Source organism: Scardinius erythrophthalmus (assembly GCF_964197995.2).
Source record: "Scardinius erythrophthalmus genome assembly, chromosome: 19".
NCBI classification, from domain to species: domain Eukaryota; kingdom Metazoa; phylum Chordata; class Actinopteri; order Cypriniformes; family Leuciscidae; genus Scardinius; species Scardinius erythrophthalmus.
Window position 1 is genome coordinate 13,977,718 of NC_138239.1, and position 6,118 is coordinate 13,983,835.

Below are 6,118 nucleotides of genomic sequence, written 5' to 3' on the forward strand. Positions count from 1 at the left end.
CATCATTCCCTGTATATTTCATAAAGAACTCAGCACGGCCCTGACACTTCATGCTATTACAATTAGTCTGGTCTTTTAATTTAGACATTTTGACAAAATATTAAAGCTCAAATTGTAACAAATTAAAGCTAAAATGAGTAAGCTAACATTGCCTTTGGAAAAAAAATCTCTCCTTTGTCTTCAGGGAATGTGCAGGTGCTAACATGCATGCCTAATTGACTAGATAAAGCAATTAATTATGGAGGAGATGAATGATCTCAGTTTCTTTGGTCTGCTGCTTAAACCTCAATGGCGATGCAGTTGCATATGGAAAACCTTGAGTAAATGAATTTTTCTTTAATTTTCTCAAATGCGCATATGGAAAACCTTGAGTAAATGAATTTTTCTTTAATTTTCTCAAATGCTTTGCAGTGAAATGTTACATATCTGGTCATTTAAACTGGTCATTGGTCTGACGTCTCTCTGATAGCGCACCGTAACCTTCATAGAACCACTATACAGCAACAAAATACACCAACCCGACCTTCCTTCCGGAGACGGTTGCTATGAAACGCATTTTTTCCCGTAGAATTCATTTACACGGCACAAATATGTGGACAATTAACCCCTTTTGTTTTCATAATAAATTTGTAGATTTAATGGGAGCTCATCCACATGTGCTCCACATGCTCGAAGAACACAAAGCGGCCACATTGTGCAAAGCGCAACGCCCCATCCACTGCAATCATGCCCTGCTACCTGATTTCAGCACAGAGCCAGAGAAGGAGGATAAATTACCCCTAGCACAGCACAGAGCCTTAATTATAGCCTTGCAGACAAGAGAAAGGCTCATTGATGTGTAGATGAGGATGGACTATGCATGTTGCACTGAAAGAACCCATGTTTTGGTGATTCTCTATCAAAAGAACAGCTGGGTTGCCATTTTCTCTCAAATTAGATTTCACCAAAGCAATGCAATGTGAAACTAAGAGACATGGTTTCAAAAGTTATTTTTCTTGTTTTGTTGAGTCATAAGAGCAACAGGAAAAGTCGATCTCGAATTATGTTAGTTGGCAGAAACGGGAAAGGAAGCAAACATCCCAATCATCTTCGCTAGGTTCAAAGGTTGAATTGAAATGCTCTTAAATGAGACCATTTTTCAGCTCAACCTTTTCAGACCCGGCAGCAGAATAATGTTCACAGAAAGATCCAGCTCTTGCATGCAACAACGTGAATTAATCATTTTGTACATTCAAACGACACAAGCGGTATTTAAAAAAAGAAACAAAGAAGTAAATCACGCCGACCCAGCAGTGGAGGAGTTTTTAGGTTAGTTGTTGCAGCTATAAAGTGAGGGAATGCTGGGTGAAAGGTGTTACCTGTGTCCAGAGACGTGGTGCTGTAGTGCAAGTCCTGGTGATGGCGGTCCAGCCTCTGTTTGTTTTCAGAGCGATTGTGTGGTGAAACATTGAGGTTATTGATACCCCAGCATGCCTCTGAGAGAAAAAGGCTCCACCCAATAGTGAACCCTGTGACCTGAGGGCGATGAAAAAAGACCCCCCCCCCCCATCCCATCTCCCTCACACACACACACACATATGCATTGACTTATTTGTTTTTCCTCTATTCCCAAATGAAGGACTGTGTCTTACTGGTAAGACAGTGTTTTACCTTTGGAGAGTGTCAAATTATATCACAAATAATGATTCACAACTTGTTTGGATGAACAATACTGATCAAATAGACATTATTCAGCATGGTAAATAAATACAAGACTGGATAAATGGCATTAAAGGTAGTAAAATCATTAAATAACTCCTGCAGCAAACAAAGTGAAATGGCGCATATTTCCAAAAGAATGTTTTCAAATGATTATATATGTTAGCAAAACTTTAGACAATCTGACAGACGGGAGGAAAGAAATCTGCAATTCTCTTATGCCCTTAGTGCCACTCTCACCCTGGATCCTTTCACATTTCTGATTAGCAGACACATTTTATCACTCTGCAGACAACTCAATTTTCATTTTGGGAGGGGAGACAGAAAGGGTGACAGCCCAGGGCCTTTAAGACGGCTCGGGGACCCCGGCGAGCCCAGCGCTGAAGCTGATAATTAGACTTTCCTGAACCACAGGTCAAAGAGACAGAATTATTTGGCCTGTGTAGACAGCAATTTCCTCAAGCCACACGAGATGAGATATCACAAGCTGTTATACATGTGCACCAGGAAGCCTCGAGAGTGGGGTCAGAGTCAATCCTATTCCCTACAGAAATGTGTATATTGAAAGGGCAGCTAACTAGGGACCGTGATCATTTAATTTGACTTCTTTCAAGGGACCGTGTTCCTCAGCCATCAATTTCAAGGACTAGTTTGCAGCTCTTATACCCTGATAATAATAGCGAGGGTTTTTTTTTTGTCTGGAGGAGAGAGCTCTTCATCTGGGTTGGTGGTCATGTCGATTAAATGTATCAAAAGTGAGAGAATATAATGAAAAGGTTGCTGTCCCCGGTGTAAGCTCTATCACTATCAAAAAAAGAGAGCCTGGGACTTTTCAGAGGTGTGTAGGAGTGTGGGATCAGGAATGCATTACACCTCTTTGGAAAGTCTTAGGATGCACATTCGCGACGAACATTTGAACGCTTGGGTTAAAACTCCCATCAAACATTGTTTTATAAATGGCCCTCCTCTCTAACTGTGAATTTAGAAGACACATTGAACTATTTACATATTCCTGTGCCTACGCTCTTAAAAATAAAGGGGTTTTTCACATTGATGCCAGAGAAGAACCATTTTGGGTTCCATAAAAGGACCTTTTCAGTGAATGTAAGGTAACTTTGTCAACTTTGTCAACATGTCAACTACCAGTCATTAGAGTATTAGACTGTCTGCTTAATATCTACTAACACTTTATTTTGATGGTGCCCCAACAGACATTCTACTGACTATTGCTGCATTCCAATTCATTGGCTGCATCCTTCGAAGGGTGCATTCAAAGGCTAATTGCGTCATTGCTGCGTGACGAAGGCTCCTTCAAATTCGACCTCTAAATGTGTCCTTCGTTTACTGTGAAATGAAGGATGCAATAGATGAATCCTTCGCAGCCTTGTCTACCCTGGAATTCATTGCACTCCATCCGAATTACACTTTTAAACGCAAGAATTGGGTTTCAACATACTCAAATATTTAATGACACAAATGTAAAAAAAAAGATATTTTTAAAGTAATTCAAATGTTGACATACCTTGCTACAATTATATATAATTTATACTCTTTATTATAAACATAAATGGACCATGGTGGACATATTTAGACAGTTTGTGAACTGACAGTCTTTGTTTTCAGACAGTTTAATATAACTTTCAAAAAAGTCAAGTACAAAGGTTACTGTCACTCATCAACGGCAGCTGTCACAGTTGCTAGGCGACAAGAACAAATCCTCTGTAGGCCAGACCGTCCCATTTAACAATGCTCGTTCCAACCTTCGAGGTCTTTAAAGGATGCAGCCTCTGAATTGAAACGCAAAAGTAACTTTGCAAGTATGTTACCTTATTCTACTAACTCTAAAGGTGATGATACACAGGGCAACTTTTTGAGCAATGTTGCTGGGCAATCTTGCTGAGCGATTGTTGCTTGGGCACTTTCCATTTGAAAATGGGCAATAAATTTCGATCTGGATAATTTAGATCGGTTGTGGGCCCTGTGTCTCATCTGATTGCCTGTTGGCGGCAACATTGCCCAGCAACATTGCTCAAAAAGTTGCCCTGTGTATCATCAGCTTAACCCAACAGTCTACTAATACTCTAATAAAATGTAGTTGACATGTTAAAAATGAATGAGATAGTTGACATGTAGTTGCAAAGTTACTTATAGTTAGAATGTCTAAAGGAGACTATCGAGCTAAAGTGTAAGCCATTTTAATAATCTAAAGAAACTTTTCCAATGCCAATTAAAAAAAACAATGTTACATTTCATATGGAGCATGATACAGTCTCACACCTGTTTCACAAAGATGAACGGTTGAGTTGAAAGGGGAGAAAGTCGTGGCCGATTCTTCAAGATAGCCTTTACTGAAACGCTATATTTTGTGAGACAGAGGCTGTTGCAGTGGCTGGGAAGGAAAACACAGGGACAGCTGTATAATTATACTATTTTTACTGTTGGGAGCTCGGTATGTGAGAGGAGAATTAGCATCACACCTGTGCATAATTGGCTAAATTAGCTTGCATAATGCAAACTCTGAGAAGCATTGGACAGTGGGGGAGGAAGTACTGTGTCGAAAATTGAGGGAGTTGTTTGGTCTCCCTCTGGAATTTAGTGAAGGGAGGAAAAGCATTGACTGTAATCTTATATCTCAAGTCAAAAGAGCATTCAAGAACCCCCTTGTAAGTGTTGTCAAACAATAAGCAAGTCAAGACCTTGATCTGGGTCTCCTGGTAGGACTGAAGCACTGCTCAGGCAAGAAAAACTGACATGCAGTCCAGCACTTATTTGTTTTAATCCACTCCAGTGAATCTATGAAGAAATTGTGACTGCCAGCCAGGGCAACACAGGTTAGTTTACAGGTGCATCCAGTGACTGAATGCCGATTTAATGGGGGGAAATATGTGTACGCACTTGCTGGAGTAGGATAAATCTCTAAAAACAGTATTGTACCAGATGTATTAATCAGTTCTTATTACAGAGGCCAATGAGTTAGTAGACTCACCCTACAAAACAAATGCAGTTTTCCATATTATACACAAGATGACATCCTGACAAAACACAGCAGCAGTTAGTGGTCAGATTTGCTCAAAATCTACCATATGACTGTAAACTGTAATATTTCACAATACTTTAAAGCAAGTCCGTACAAAATTAGTTCAGAACAGTCTAAAAAATAATTGTTATAATTATTAATTAATAATTGTATTTTTTGTTTATTTTTTTTTGCAGAAAGAGGTAGGTAGTAAATTAATGCAAAAGTACAGATATTGACAGATATTGTTAATTAAAATGAATTATTAATGGCTACAAATCAATATTCTAAATATCCTATACATATAGTCTATGAAAAATGGGTACACTTTTAGAAAATGTGCTCAATTAATATTGAACCGTTTGACATTTTACTGAAAAGATGGTTCTCACAACTATGCCTTGTTCTGGTGTAGATGTGTCAAAATATTGGACAAACATCATAAGACATGGATCTTCAGGAAAAAAGATCCATGTCAGATTCAGAAAAGGGAGCTAGTTCTCAAGCGGACAGCACTTTGAACTGTTTTGATCTACTACCACCTACTGGTTAGTGATACTGATGAAGTATCAACTTCAAAATCAGGTGGTTTTCCACATCAACCATTAGGTGAAAAGCAGTGGTTACATACAACATATACTGGAAATTTCAAATGGCATGGCAAAAATGGTCATAAGAAACTAACACTAGTGACTTGATAAGCCCAATGGTCTTCTCACATACTTATTTGTAATGATATATGGAGCATACTTGTTTTTTTTAAACCATTCTGTATGCCTCAGATTATTTAAGCAGCCTCTTGGAACTGAATATTAAAGTATTTAAGCCAATCAGTGCACAAAAATATGCTTTGCACCAAATTAGCAAAAAAGTAAAGCCACTTTATGGAGTTGTCTCTAACTTAACCTTGCAAAGGTGGCACAAAAGCTGCATCTTAAGTTGCATATGACACACAAAAAGGTGCATTTACATAGGTGCATTTAATGCTGCACAGAGGCAGAATAACTGCATTTACAGGGGATTACAATAACAGAAATAATAAATAGTGAAATTATTAATATATAAACAAAATTAATAAAATATACAAATTTAAATAAAAATTAAACAATAAAAAATGTCATGGCGACCTCAAAGTTTAAGGCAGCGCTAACGTTGCGTCTAATGCTAACAGAACATCATGTTGTTATAAATATTACCAAAGTTTGTGGTTACTGTGATCTATGACTATTAAAAAATATTACACAATACAGAACGTTTTAAATAATTGATCTGAAATAGCCAACATAACGACACAATGTAGAACTATCACTTACTGTCAATGTGTGACTTGTACCTCATAAACCATATTTCCACAAAATCAAACTTCAAAAACTTCTAAAAAAAAAAAAAAAAAAAAAAAATCAT